General features: G+C 43.1%; 1 protein-coding gene across 1 annotated transcript in view; it reads right to left on the bottom strand.

The window, feature by feature from the left end:
• The window catches only part of LOC311157390 (glypican-5-like), a gene marked incomplete at its 5' end in the record, with an annotated part of 355041 nt that overhangs the window by 272325 nt on the left and 66397 nt on the right, over nt 1-16319 (bottom strand). The window lies entirely within an intron of this gene.

Here is a 16319-nt window from a genome sequence, read left to right as displayed (position 1 = left end):
CAGCTCAATTGTCAGGCAACTGAATACACACAGAAGCTGAAGGTTTTGTTTCACAATTCTTGAGTAGGTGGCTGAGAGGCCCTTCTTGCAAAGATGAAGAAAAATATTGCTGTGTGAATAAATTCTCTCCCCATTAACACTGGCCATGTCTGGACACCAGCCAGTGCTTGGGGAAGACTTGACATCATGTCCACTATGACCCAAAAGCTAAGTGAAATAAACAAATCAGGAAAACATTATCTCCTTTAATTACACCATTTCTGAGTGGCCTAAGAAAAAATAATATTTAAGGAGTTCCACAGTTAACACATTTCAAATGGCACATGGCAAGTATTACACACCCAAAGCACTGACTGGGGTGCTAGAATTCATGGACAGGGCAAGGAAGGGATCAGTTTTCCAGATTATTTTTAATGACACAGAAGACAGTAATCCACACCATTCCCACTGCTTTCTTTGGAAGCTCTCCAGCAAAAAGCCTCTGACATAAATCATCCTTGCACTCCTCTGGGTGGCAAGCAGCTCCAGTGGAGGCAGGAGATCTGTCCCTCCACATCTCCCGAGGCCTGGGGTTGTGCTCTAATCCTCCCTCCCCTCATGGCAACATGGCTGTGTGATTCCCTGCTCTGCAGCACAGCCCCAGATCACCCCAAGATCAGCCCCACAAAGAGCAGCCACAATACCCAGCTGCAGATCAGCACACCCTGGGAGGCTCTGCAGCAAAGCCTGCCCTGTGCTGTCCCTGGGACAGCTCCCTGGGCAGCTGACTCCTGCTAGGATAAGCATTACAATCCCTTTTAGCACAAAGTGGGCTTTAGCTACACTGATAACACAGCACATCTCACTGCTGCATTCTGCACACACACGCTGCAAAAAATCCCTCCAGCACTCACAATGGGATTATTACAGCAGCTAATAGTTTGGAAGGGCTTATAAAATCCTAGAAATTAAGAAAGCAGATACACTCCAGTTGATACACTCCAGGTAAAAAAGATGACAGTACATTCTTGGCAGGGAAACACCTTGCCAAGTTTCAGACTGAAGCAGAGCTGACAATTGTGAAAATCGGATCCAGGATAGGAATCTTGACACAACCTAAACTGGGGCTTGTTGTGTGATACAGCACACTGTTAAAAGGAGTTTTTGTTTGCCACATCACCTCTATGTGTTCATTCCTAAAGGAAACCAAAACATTGTTTTTATTATACTAAAAACTCAATAGAAATATTACAAAACATAAAAACAGGTGTTTAAGTTTCCTCCCTATGCATGGTCCCTTACAGATATTCAGTTTATCATTAAATTATAGGAGCAGGGACTGCTGTCTACAATGCCACCAATCTCACTCTCTTCCTTTATCTTTCATATCCATAATGGCAGAACTGCAGGCATAACTCTCCTTACCTGAAAACTAAATGAAATTAATTTATCAATGTGCTAGTGTCATTATTTTCCCAAGACAATAAAAGCCCCAGTGGAACATAGGAGCAAAACATCCATTGGCAGCACACCTCCCAAAAAAAGAGATTTCAGGAGATTCCTGGAATACTAAGTTGCAGGCTAGAAACCATGTAGTATTTTATTTTCAAACCTCTTAACTGTGAAAATTCTGCATTCTATTAAATAAAATTCTGCATTATTCTGAGACAAGCATGAAATCATGATATATAATAATGACATTTATTTTTCATGGCGTAAGGGAAAAAATTGTGATAACAAATAGCTTCATTCCTCCTGCAGGAAGAGCCCTCACACCAAAAACATGGCACAAAAATACTGCTGGTGAGTATAGATGGGCTGCAGAGTCCTGTAAGGCATCCTGTGCTTCCTTAAAACCACTGGTCACACACGAAATGGGACTTGTGCCTTAGGGTAATTACATTTCAGAAGGAAATATGCAGGTCCTTTTCCATTTTTAAGGCATTAAGAGGTGTTTGAGACAATCAAATTACTGTTCTTAGACCTTTAAATCAGAAATTAGTTAAAGGGGCTTCATGCAGTCAAATGATGTGGCAACAATGGACAGCTTGAGTTGTGGCTGTATAGGGCAGGAGCTGCTGAGGTGATTAATTATCTGCTTTTTAGTGCCCTTTGTGTGGTACTTTGTACAAAGTTTCTAAACTCCAAGGAAGGTTTACCACTATCTGCAAGACCAGCTTCTCATCTATGCTGTGAAATACAGCAAACTTCAGGCAGGTATGAACTCACAAAAAGCTGAATTCTAAGCCTTAAGATACACTGGGAGAATTATTTGATCATCTTTCACTGCCTTTGGCTTCAACACAACCCTACCAGCAGCATGGAATATATTGCAAAAACATCAATTCTGAACAGAAATAAGCCATAACTGAAATAATCCAACATTTGATGAAAATATCAAATTTGGAAGCTTTTTGTCTTCCACTTGTATTAAAGCAAATAGGAAGGTGGAGAGCAAGGTTTATTCCCTTTATGATGCTGAAAAATCCCTTTTTGATTTAAGACTCCAGGAAAAGTGAAATGACAATGAGTTTTGAATTTTGAACGCCCACACTGGGGGCTGCTTAATGAAAGGCAGCATCACCTTCCACAGGGAGAATTTTGTTCAAACCATGTGCTCACGGATGGCAGTCATCACATCTTTGCCTGGAAGGTTGTGCAAGATCTCCAATCAAAAGGGGCTTAGTTTGGTGTTAATTCCTCAGAGGCAATGCAATTAATATGTGTAATTAATGCAGATGTGCTTGCACCTCACTGCCCTGCAAGAATTAGTCACAGAACAACTGCAAGCAGGACATACTGAAGAATCATTCAGCCCCTGGAATACCTCAAGTTTTGTAATAAAAAAGAAATTGGGAAAATGGAGACTTTTACATGGTTTACTGCAGATAAATGCTGTAATGGCAACAATGGGAGCTTTACAACCAGGCCTTCCTACACCTCCAATGATTCCACAGTGTTGGGAAGGATGAAAGTTTGACAAGGAAGTCTCACAGATATGTGTCCTTAGCAGAAAGATTTTTAAATGTGGAGTCTGATGAAGGAATGGAATTGGAAGCAAGTTTTGATCTAGAAGAAAAGAATTGCTGAGCCAGTCTGACTGGGTAACCAAGGAGGCAAAGGGTGTGTGAGTTAGGAGGGGTTTTATGGCTTAGAGCAAAGGATAAACCCACCCCTAACAAGAAGATGTTTTTACCAAGCAGAAAGAGAGCACAGGCAAACAAGCCTGCTGATGTGGCAAGTAGAAAAAAGGTCTCAGAATCTTCCACTGCAAGAAAACTGAAAAACTTCTGGCTTAAACTGTGATGTGCTGACTTTAGTGATTGGAGAGCAGTAACATGAATATGGTAATGACAGCAGTTATGATAGGCTATAGATAATAGTCAAGGCATAGATTGGTTCTACTGTATGAAGATGCTCAGCAAAGAAAAGTCTAGAATGCAATGAAACCAAAACCAAAGGGTCTGCAGGCCTGCCTGCAGCTGGAGCTGACAGCTGTAGGCACAGCTCTGTCACCCACCGCCCTGGGCTGCTGTAGCCTCATGGATACAATAAACTGCATTTTGGAGAGGTGCCTGGAGTCCCACATCCCTCATTTTGGCTCTTACACACAGGAATGGCAAATAGTTGTCATTGATTTGGAAGATTGTTTCCTCACTATTCCATTGGCTGAGCAAGACAAAGAAAAATTTGCTTTTACTGTGCCTTCCACAAATCATGCTGAACCCAACAAAAGATATCAATGGAGAGTATTCCCCTAAGGCAGGAAAAATTCGCTAACTATGTGTCTATGGTTTGTGGCACGGGCCTTGTCAAAAGTCACTTGACTCCAGCACAGCTGCTCAAACCCAGGTCACCTCTGGAGGTTCCCATCTGGAAGTCCTGCTGGGGTCATGGAATGAGCTGTGGGGACAAGCCCAGCCCTGACAAGACCCACGCTGGGTTTGCTGCCCCTGTGGCAGCACCGACCCTGTGCTGGGCTCCAGCTGCTGCCAGCCCTCAGTGCACCCAAACTGGATTATGCCCAGTCTGACACACTGTCCTGGCTTGGCTACATGATGCTTTTATCCCCAACTGTCTGTTCTGTTTATGCTGAATAAGAAGTTTTGCACCTTTAGGATGTGAAAAATCCGTGTTTTATGATTGGCTTTTCGCAAATATTAAAATGAATATTATATGTGTTGTGTTAGAAAGTAATGCTGTGTTAATTCTCTTAAGTAGTGTGTTAAATATTGTTTTAGGTTATAACATAGGGTTAAAAGAGAAACTCTGCTATGTAGGATACTGTTTTTTTAAAGAAAGGACTCACACTGAGATAGCAGCCACAGGACACCTCAATCTTTCAGAGAAAGAGAATTTATTGCCCCATTATCAGAAGAAACGAACTTCTTCCTGCATCGAAGATGCCGTCAGGATTCAGAGGAAGAAGCTGACAATGCCCAGCCAGAATCCTGTGTGTGAATGGAATTGATGCATCATGTTTGAGGTGTATGAATATGCAACAGGCTGTTGTTTTTAAGGGTTCATCCTCTGCTAATGTGGGTCCTTTTTCAGGCTTGTGCTGCCCAGAAAAGGTACCCAGACATCCGTAACTCTTTGTTTCTATCATCTAGTATTGTCCTAATCCAAATTGTCCAAATTATTATTACTCTAATTATATTACTATTTTTATAACCATTCTATTATTATTAAACTTTTAAAATTTTAAAAACAAGTGACTGGTGTTTTTCACAAGGACTTGTTCCAGAACGTGAAGTGGGGAGAGAAGAAGAGTGCAGTTTGTTTTCAGACACTGCACTCACTCCTCCACATTCCTGCTCCTGCACTGTGCTGTCTGTGGATGGACAGACAGGCAGGACAGAGCTCTCCTTTTTTTCAGTTAGTTTAGCTAGCTGAGGCAAAGTTCCCTGGACTGTGTTTTTTTTCTTTTTTCCCTTTTCTTTGGAGCTGTTTAAACCTGCTCTGGACTGAACACCCAGCAGAGCACCGGCAGCTCGCACCTGTGGAGTGAGCTGAGCTGCAACCCGGGGAGGGGACTTCCTCAGTTTGTCATCTCTTTTGGAGCAGCAAGGGGTTTTATTGTTTAATATTGTTTAGGTTTTATTGTTTAATAAGCAGTTTTTTCCCACTTTTCTCCAAGGAGGTATTTTCTCCCGGACCGGTTGGCAGGAGGGGCCAATTGAATCTGCTTTCCTAGAGGAGCCCCTCTGGGGGGGTCTCTCCCAAATTTGCCCTGAACCAGGACACACACACATGAAGTGTGGAACAGAACTCCCCACCTAGTTAAAGTCAGAAAGGGGTATGTTTATTGACAGCACTGGGCACAGGGGGAGTAATTTCCCAAAAGCATGTGCAAAAAAACACAGATTCTGGCTCTCTATTTATCTAAAAAGTCTTACATATTCATATAATCACTCAAAATGCCTAATACATATTCATTACCTAACCCCACCTATCCCTGCTTTATATTAAAATGTATTTAAATGAGTCCAAAGATCCTTTTTTGATGTGCAGTCTCCTGATTTAATTGGGTCAGTGGGTTTGAAATGGGTGGGTAGATTCTGGAATGGGTCATTTGGTTCTGGAGTGGATCAGTGGGTTCTGGAGTGGGTCAGTGGGTTCTGGAATGGATCAGTGGGTTCTGAAATGGGTCATTTGGTTCTGGAATGGGTCAGTGGGTTCTGGAGTGGGTCAGTGGGTTCTGGAATGGATCAGTGGGTTCTGAAATGGGTCATTTGGTTCTGGAATGGGTCAGTGGGTTCTGGAGTGGGTCAGTGGGTTCTGGAATGGATCAGTGGGTTCTGGAATGGGTCAGTGGGTTCTGGAATGGGACAGAGGGTTCTGGAATGGATCAGTGGGTTCTGGAATGGGACAGTGGGTTCTGGAATGGGACAGAGGGTTCTGGAATGGGTCAGTGGGTTCTGGAATGGGACAGAGGGTTCTGGAATGGATCAGTGGGTTCTGGAATGGGACAGTGGGTTCTGGAATGGGACAGTGGGTTGAGAAATGGGACAGTGGGTTCTGGAATGGGTCAGTGGGTTCTGGAATGGATCAGTGGGTTCAGAAATGGGACAGTGGGTTCTGGAATGGATCAGAGGGTTCTGGAATGGGTCAGTGGATTCTGGAATGGATCAGTGGGTTCAGAAATGGGACAGCGGGTTCTGGAATGGGACAGTGGGTTCTGGAATGGGTCAGTGGGTTCAGAAATGGGTCAGTGGGTTCTGGGATGGGACAGTGGGTTCAGAAATGGGACACTATGTTTTGAAATGGGTCAGTTGGTTTGCTGAAGTCATAGTGACCCTTTACTTTTGCCTTTGCTGGCAGGTTTTGGACCCCTTGGCAACAGTCCAAGTTTCAGGGCCCAGGTGCAGGCCACGGTCATCTTCTTTTTCACAATTAAATCTTCACCCCATCCTGCTCTTTAAACACAGTAAAGACAGGCAGGCAATATATAACCCTAGCCTTAACTCCTTTATCTGCTAATAATTAACTATCCCTTATTATTTCTACTCTTCTCGCTATACTTTCAATTGTTTCTATCCCCCCTACTAAATCTAGCTAACTTTTTAACTCTTTCAGTTTGTTTAAACCCTTGTTCCCACACAGATGGACAAACATCACTGTGCAGGTACAGCATTTGTGCTTGTTCATCCTGAGGAGGCACAGCTTGGTTTGGAGCAAGACAGAAAACACACCCACCCTGACACAGAGCACACTTCCCTTCTCCTCAGCCAGCAGCTACACCTCAAATTCCTCCTGCAATGAGAACCACAAACATTCCTGATGTATCTCACACCAGCTTTTGCCCTGTAACACTGCTGACTTCTTCAGTGGGATTTAATCCTGGTGTAAATCCACTGCACATCACAGAATGCTGCAAGGATGGAAGTGTTGCTGCTAGAGAATAGTGGTACAAGGAGAAACAAATGCAGGAGGAATGTGTCAATCTGCTCAGTGATGCTGTACCAGCATTCTCCAAATATCTCCTCTATTTTCCCATCACCTGGGGGTCTATCTGGGGAAAAGCAGGTAGATATTAAGTTTCTCATGTCACATAAACACCACATTCACCAACCTGCATGACTTCCTTTCAGCAGGAATAGCTGCTTGAGTTTTTTAACTGCTGTCACCTCTATCTTAGTCTAATCCAGTGCAACAGCTCTTCAAGTGTGTGTCCACCTCTCCTCCTGCAGCCTTATCCTCCAGACAAGAACCAAAGATGCAGAAATGCCACAGATCCATTTGCCACTCTTTCTGCCACAAAAATCTTTCTGGGTGTGTTTATTTTCATCAGGCTCTGAGACAAACAGCAACACAAGCTCAAGGAAAAACGTGAGCAGAGAATTCAGTGAAGTGCACAGAGCTGGTGTCAGAGCCTGCATTCAGGGTTGCCCTCATCTCATGAGCCCTGGATCTCTTACTTGGAAGGCAGCAGATGTGGTCTCAGGGAACACACACAGATAGGAGCTTTCCAAGAAAATCTGCACTGACACATGATAGCCATGCTTAGAGCAGGCTCATTTGCTTTCCTCACTCCTGCAAGACCTTCACAAACTATTGAGATCCTTATTCTGTAAGCAGCTGTGGGGTTCAGATGGAGAGCATTAGGCAAGGTTAAGCAACGTCCTCCTTGCTGGATTATGATTTAGCCCAAACCTAAATTCTTTTCTTTTCAGAGATCCAACACAGGAATATTAGCAAGGAAACTATTTCCCCAAAACAAAGGCAACCTAAACACGGATACCTCTGCCCAGGATTATTTCTGCCCCAAAATAGCTGAGGATTAAATATTAATGCCTGAACCCAGAGTCCTAACACTCACTGCAAACCTCAACATGCCTGTGGGAAAGGGAAGTCACTGCCACTGCCACCAGACTTCTGTGTGCCACTCCAAGCTGGCACCTTGCCCACAGAACTGACCAGGTAAGACCACCCTGCTAAAGCAGCAGCTCCAAGGAATCTGTGATTCCTGCACTCTGCAATAATTCACTGCCTGCTGGACTTCATTTAAAAGATCCACCAACTCCTTAAAAGAAGAAAAAAAGGAAATTTTTACATTATAAACATCACGAAAAGATTTAACAACGCTCAAAACCCAGAACTATCTATACAGACTCTATACAGAAATAACATCTGTGTACATTTTAGATTTTGACTGTAATGACGAAAGAAGAATGACAAATTTAAGTAGCTCCATTATTTGTTTGGTCTCTCAGGACCACACTAATATTTGGCTCCTTTCCTTTCACCATCTTGCATTTATTACAGAGTTCCAGAATGAATGAAAGCTACCCTTGGTTGAACAATGGCTTCCTTTTCATGCTTTCACGTCCATTAAGATTTCTGCATCTTTACAGCTTGCCAAAATAAAGAACAACATATTAATATTTTGCAGCAGTAGAATTTAAGTACAAACTGTTTGCAATGTGCTACAGGGAGAACAATGTACAAAGCAGAAAAATCACACCCAGACATACATCTACATGGCACACAAATAATAAAATTCATCACTCTGCTTCTGGGTGTATGATGATTTCTAAACAAGTTTAAAAGAATATGAACAAAGAGTGCTTAAAACCCATCATTAAATGAGATGAACAAGAGGTTGGGTTTGGGTTTTTTTCAGATTACTTTAAAAAAGAATGTAAGTGCAAAGGAAATTGTATCATGTTTGCAAAGACAGAACTCGAAATCTATTCATTCATTCATACAACTGCTTTTGTAAACAACTTTGTGTAACTTTCAGCTTAATTTCAATTCTGTGACATTTTGCTAGGAGCAAAATTTCCAAGCCTTCAAAGCTTCCTACTCATCTTCCTTATTTAACCTCCTGCAGAACACAGGGCCAAAGCTCTTTATTGATACCGTACTCTCCCATGTGCCTTGCTGGTTTTAGAATGGCAGTCTTCCTGTACATACACACAGTTGCTCTTGATGAAAATGATGAGAAATTACATGTTAATAAACACATGTTAATAAACACATGTTAATAAACACATGTTAATAAACATGTCTAGTGAGAGAATGATGTTTCCCACACCCTGGTTGACACATGACCAGCACTTGCAGGAAACCCAGCAACCTGGGCCAGAGAAAACCCTAGAAGTGTTCAGAGTCTGGGCTGAGCAGAAGGATCTCCTGCTGCCTACTCACCTCCTCAAGCTGCTTTTAACAAGGCAGGGCCAAAACAGTTTCAGAAGTAAGCAAGCAAAGTCAGTTTTGACAAGAAGGGGGAGAAAGAAGTTTGAATTTACTCACCTTTACTCACCTTAGAGTTCATCAGTTCTTCACAATATAGACCAGATGGGGGAAAAAAGCAGCTTTCCATGACTGTGCATAGGGGTGAGGTCTTTATTGAACAGTCTCCCCCTGTCTCCATTGACAACATCAGATAAATACCCTGCTGTGTAGCTGCTGATTGAAACTTCTGCCCAAGCAGGAAAGAAGTCTGTGCCTTCTTCTCTGCTCACACCCAACAGCTATGGACACTGTTCATTAACCAGGAATCAATGAGCAGAATTATTTACAGGCTGCTATTACCTCCTTTAAGCTACTGCTTGATTCCAAGTGTAATTCAATACTGTTTTTAACTTTTAAAAACTTATGAGAAGTTGAAAGGGCTTTAAAAAGTTCTAGAAGTGAAACTTTGGGAGCATAGGAACACTTCCCTTCCTGGCCTTTCCTCCAGTGCTGGGAGCTGGGACAGGGGTTTGCCACAGGAAAGCCTCATGCAATGTGAGGGTCAGAGCAGCTGAGCCCTGCTGGAATCTGGGAATGTGGGCAAAGCCATGACACTTGGCAAAACCCATTCCCAAATGTTCTGCTGGAAGATTGACTTCCAAGAGCAGCTACAGGAAATACACAGTTGAAGGACCATCTTCTGTCTTGGGATGAAGATTAGTCTTGCTTCTTTTAAATGCACAACTCTATTCTGGCTGCCTTAGCACAGCTTGGCAATCATACAGGCAATAACCACCCCCTCAGACTGCTGACCCAGCCTGCAAACCCACACCCTTTGCTCCATAACAGGAAACTTCCTTCTTTTACTATTTCTTCTACTTTTTTGTAAATTTAAGCAGTTTATGAGACATTCTTATACAGGGAGAAGGGAGGTGAACATGCAGCTCATTTTTGTGCCACCAGTGTACACAAACTTTGGGTTATTCTGATATTATTATTATTTGATTCTATCAAAAATAGAAATAACACCAGGTTTAAAAGAGGCTGACTGCTTCAGAGGTTGGAGAGGCAAAGGGAAAACAGGCAGTGGATGCACAAGCCCAGGAGATGCCTTAATAACAGCAGAATGGGGCAGCAATAAACACAATCATTTGTTCTGCTCTGGTCAGTTTGCCATGAAATCACAAATAATGGTTCCTGTGGACTGTGCTGGGCAAAACTGCTGGAACAGGAAACCAGAGTGCACATACTCTTCAGACTTAATGGCCTTGCCTTCCTAATTTCTTCATCATTTCCAAACCAGCAAACCAGTTACAACTACCTGCAAAACTATTGGCCAAAAACAGACTAGAGACAGCTTTACACTCTGCTGCCCCAAAGCAAAACTGGCCTTTTTAAAGAAAACACTACATGGAGGAGTTTCTAGAAAATAATTAAGTTGTTACACTTCACAGAATCAGTTACAGTTTGCTGGCTTGACTTCGACTGTTCACTTCATATTTCACCTTCAAACTTTTTTGTGAACACAATGAATGAGCTGGTAATTAAATTTAGCTGTTTATTATTTCTGTATACTCGATTTCAGTACACTTGTACATTATTTTATACACTGTAATTATAGGGTAAAATGACTTTTTTTCCAAGTGAGCGGTCTCAAGTAAAGCTGAGTCAGTTGGCTGGCAGAAAGCTGGAGACCAGATGTGGAATTAACCTTTTATGACACCACTGGGCTTCTGCTGACAGATAAATAAAGCAAGGAGTTCTGTGGGAGTGTTTGTGCAGTAGCAGGCTGATGGACACCTAGCAGCAGCATGGTGAGATGATCCAGAAGAGCAGGGAAAGCCCAGAGGAGAATGGCTGGATGTGGCACAGAGCCATGGCTATCGCTCTGATTTCCCTCTCATCAAAACACAACTCCTAAGGATGATTCATAAAATTCTTATCTGCCAAGTTCAAACCTGTCAGCTGTTACTTAATATCAATTCACAGTTTTAACAGGATTTGCACCAAGATAAGTGAGGAAAGAACCAGGGCTGTGCCTCAACAACATCAGCTGTGCCCTTCGCTGGCTTTCCAAGGACAAGTGATTTATAAAAAACACTTCTCACAATCCAGGAGGGGAAAGCCACAAGCAGTTGTTTATCGGTAGGTAGCCAGCTAGTCACACAACTGTAACCATCTGAAGTTATTTGGAGGTTCAACAGCCAGAGTGATCTGATTTATCTGATCAGTCACTTACAGGGACGGTGATGACAGAAGTCACAGCTACAGCAAGTAGCACAGAATTCCCAGGATGGATTCCAGCACAAAGCACTTGCAAAACAGCTCTGAATGACAACTCTGGAAGCATCACTTTCTTTCAAGGCAGACCCACAAGAACAGTCTACATTGCTTAAATTAGGACTGAGCTAATTAGTCTAATGAACAAAGTTTCTGCCACAAAAAAAAAGCATCCACGTTTATTTTTCGAGGCTGAACGCCTGTGTACTGTTGCAAAGATGCACCATCAGCTGAGAAGACAGCATATTTCTTTATAAAATAAAGTTTTCTGGTAAAAAGAAACATCTTGAGCAGTATTTTCTTAGCAATGAACCATGGCTCATCACTTCAGGGGATGAGGTAAACCCCAGTGGCTTTGCAAGTGAGCATCTTGCTGTGGGGTGGGGTTGGATTCTGTACAAATTTTAGCACTGTTATAAAAACATAGCCTTTAAAAGTATGTTGGCCTAACAATCCAAGACTTGCATGGGCCTAGACAGGATGAATGCTGGCTCTAAAAAATGGAAAAAATGGACTTCCCTCAGTCTGTACTCTTTGGAGTAGACACCTGTGGTTCCTTTGAGTGAGCAGAAGCTCCAGCACCAAAGGCCTGCACACTCTTTGTTCCTATTTTCAATGCAGTGGTTTATTCAGCTATAACTGCACATTTCTCAAAGCTGACAGGGCTGGTACCCAAGCACCCAGTGAAGGGTGGAGCTCCAGGTACCACCTGGGCGTGTCTGATTCTGGGGTGAGCTGAGGGGTGACACTGCTCCTGGGGATGACACGTGTCACACTCTGGCACCCAAAATTGCCACTGCTGCTGGGAGATGGTGCAAAACCCTTACTTTGTTCTTCCTGGGGTTCACAATCTTTATTTTTCCATGTGTTAAGCAGTTTTTCAGAGCTCAGAATCACTGCACTACACGTGACAGCACAGGGGTAGTTGATACATGAAAATAATGCCCATATTGCAATCTCCAGGATTACGACTTTCAGATAATCTCTTCCCACAGACTGCTGGACAGAACAAAGGGGAATCACTTCTCATTGGACATCCTAAACTGCTCTCATCAGAAGGACCTTTGGAATGAACTATTTAGTGCCAACAGTGTAGCTTCCAGAACTAAACCAGGCTTGTGGGAGAATCTCTGCACATTCCTGCCTGCTGTATGGGCTGGCTGGAGTGCCTGAGGCAGCACATCCTTTATCGTGGCACTCCAAATGCTCTGGGCCTTTATGGAGCAAAAAATCCCCTTAACTGGAACCTGTGCCTAGGTAAGGGTGAGGACAACATTCAAATGACAACATGTGTAGGACATACACACACAAATATCCAGGAGCAAGCAAGAGGACTGTGGCCAGAAAATACAAAATGCAACTGTGGACACAGCTCATGTACAAGTAAAATGTTGCTGTGTAGAGATAGTGCTGGTTGATATTGCTGGTTTACACTGCATGAGGAGAGGGACTATTCAAATAAATACTAGGCAAAAAAAGGCCAAAAATTGCTTCTGCAGCCTTCCTGAAACTGAAAACCATGGAGAAAGTAAAAGCTGTGCCAACTGTGCCCCGTGCCAGGTACTAATACCAGAGAGAGCAGATGCCATGGCTGGAGAAAGAGAGGGCATTTAACGCTGGTGGTCCCTGGGAGCTCAGACCCTGCACAGGGACACAAAGGGGCTTGGCCAGCGGCCAGCCAGCCCTGCCAAAGCTCTGCAGACAGTCTGCTCCCTGTTGGGATGCCTTAGCATTTCAGCTTTTCTAGTTTTCATGTATTTGTAATCCTGCAGTTCTTTAGTGTATAACTCTAAACTCCATAAACTCTATATGGAGTTTGAGCTGCTGCTTTCCCATTTTGGGCAGACACAATTCCTCTCCAGGCCTGGCAATCAAGGACACCTCATTGATTCAAGCCCCAAGAAATATAAACAATATTGAGTTGGGGGGAGCAAACTTGGGGTAAATGACTTCATTACCTGAAGCTGGAATTGTCAGATTAGCTCCCAATATGCAAATGGACCAAACTTATAAAAGCGTGCAAACCCATGGTCCATTTTTGGGGGTAGCCCCTGGGGGGCTTTGTGTGCCCTAAATGTACCTGAAGGCCCTTCAATAAATAGAACTGCTTTTTATTCCCTTAATTCTGTCTGGCCTCTGTTTTTAGGTAGTCCCACAAGGTATCAGCTGCTTGACTCGCACAGTGGCACCAACAATCCCTGAACACCGAGCACAGGAACTTCCCTGTGGAGAAGTATAAAATACAAAACCTATCTTCAGAATCCAGAGGTAACCAGGCTACCCAGGACACTCTAAAACTCATCTCTGGAACACTGCTGCACTGCAAGTTCATGTTTCCTGCAGAAACACACTTCAGAGTCACCAGAAACTTTGGCATACCAAGAAATTGAGGTATTTATTTGCATATAGCTGATGTATTAAGTACTATCGAGAAAGGAGGGTACAAAATAGTGCAAGACTTGCAGTAGTTAAGAAGCAAGAACCAAAAATCCATCTTAGGAGTTAATCAGGAGAAAGCAGGAAGATGCAGAAGACTTTTCATTCTTCTGGGAATCTTTTCATTAACAGCAAAGCAACAAGACAGGAGTCTCTAGAGAGAATTTTCTCGACCCTCTGATTAAGGAGTTCAACTGGCAGTAGGAAAACTAATATGTTTGTTTCATAAGGTCATGAACTATTTCATGATTTCCAGCTGAATTAGTTAGGTGGTCCATTAAGATCTATTTCTAAAAATCTAAGCAAAAAAGAGCTACAAGAGACAGGATTATTTTAACAAAAATAAAATATGGGGGGACACGGCTTATTTTTCATGGTTTTATTTAGGTACTAACATAGAAATACAAGAAATTATGTCCAAGTTCCGTTAAAGAGTAAGGTCATAAATAAGAATAAAAAAGTTTTAAATATCTGTATTATTTATCAACAACTGTAAAGCTCTCTGTGTGGAGAGCAGCACTGAGGCAGCCCTGTGGGAGCAGCAGTGCAGCCTCTCCAGCCCAGCTGTGCCAGCTGGCCCAAGCACTGGTGCCTGTGCCCACGCTGAGTGTGTGTGGGCACATCCTTCAGCTGCCCAGGAACAGCAGCAGGGCTCTCACAGAACCACCAGGCTGCAAGAGACCTTCCAGACCATCCAGTCCAACCCAGCCCCAACAGCTCAACTCACCCCTGGCACCCAGTGCCACATCCAGGCTTTGTTAAACACACCCAGGGATGGGGACTCCACCACCTCCCCAGGCAGCCATTCCAAACTTTATCAGCCTTTCTGTAAAAAACTGCTGGAATCCTGGATGCTGAGAATTTTAAACTTTCTGTGCTGGAGGGCACAGACCCACAAGAGAACACTGCATTTGACCTGAGGCCGTGGAGAAGGCTTCCAGAGTTGAATGATAGCACTGGGATTGTGGGTGTGTAGTCTGATTAGAAGTGGGTTAAATCACAGGGTGGAAAACTTAGAGTTTAAGGTTTTAGAATATAGCAACATGTGGAGGTTTTAGAGCAGTGGCTGGTTGTTCTTCAACTTCTTCTCCATGGGTCAGGGTGGTATTTTGTAATTGGCCAGAAAAGTCTCCACTGCAGATATCAAGTGACTGGTTATTAGGCTAAAAGTGAAGATAATGTAGGTGTCATTTCTTAGTTCGATGGTTCAGCCTTAAAAGACCTTGTAAAAATAGATAGTCAGCCATTTTGTGCCTTGTTAAAGACTGTAACATAGATGGGGAAAAATAAACATCTAATCCTGAACGCGAGCTATCGTCTCAAGTGCCTTCAATCCCGACCTTGACAGAGGCATAAAAAGAAGCCAAGAACCAGCAAAAAACTTTTTCCTAACAACCAACCCAAACTTCCCTAAATTTCTGTCAGTTGTTGCCTGGGAAAAGAGACCAACCCCACCTGAGTGCCACCACCTTTCAGGGAGCTGTAGAGAGTGATGAGGTCACCTCTGAGTCTTCTCCAGGCTGAGCATCCCCAGCTCCCTCAGCCCTGCACGACCACGGTGTACCCCACGTGTCCAAAAGCAGCACCCACAAAACCTTGCTGCTGTTTCTTCATTCTGGATTGACCAACACTGACTTCATTTTCATTTCACCCAGCCTTCTTTCTGTATGTAGGGAAGCAGACTGAGGAAAACATGAAAGTACTGCAGCTAAGATTCATGCAGAGGCTCTTTTTGCACAAGTCATCTTCTGCAAACTATTAAGTGGCTCTTGTGTTTTCAGGCCCTCAGACAACTCCAATGCACAAAAACCAGTGACAGACCAGCATGAAGACTCCTCACTCAAATCTGACCTGGAAACACCCTTTGGCAATGGGTGAGGGCCACTGGGATCCTCAGCAGCACCCCCAAAACATTGAACTCATCTAAGATTAAAGGCAGAGGTATTGCCCTTGGAGAAAAGACACAGGCATGCAATGCTTGAAAAACAGAAACCACTCCTGCAGCATCTATTTTTGGCTGTGTCTTCTTGTAGATTACTCTGAAGACATATTTGATACCACAACACTGTAAGGTAATTGAAAGGACATGTTTGCTCGGAGAATCTGACCTTGCTCATGGACTTTCATTCCACTCTGAACAAAGAATTTCACTAGACTATGGAAAAAACCAGTGGACAAGACTGATTTCAACGAAGACTGAATCCAAATCACTGTCAATTTAGGAAAATATTCAGGGTGCTGCTTTTAAAAATTTCACATGCTTACAAAACCTCACTCGATGGAAAAAATTAAAGGTGGATCAATAGCTAAAATAATCCTATAAAAACAGAACACATATTTCTTTATGGTGAATAGTTTCCCCTCAATTTATCTGCCAAATTCCTTCAAGTAAAGTGACTGGCATGTGTTCAACACATGGGTCAGAGCTGGCAGAAGTACATATG

This window comes from Fringilla coelebs, assembly GCF_963513975.1.
Source record: "Fringilla coelebs genome assembly, chromosome: 10".
Taxonomy (NCBI): domain Eukaryota; kingdom Metazoa; phylum Chordata; class Aves; order Passeriformes; family Fringillidae; genus Fringilla; species Fringilla coelebs.
The sequence above is the reverse complement of the archived record's forward strand: the minus strand, read 5'-3'. Positions and strand labels throughout refer to the sequence as shown.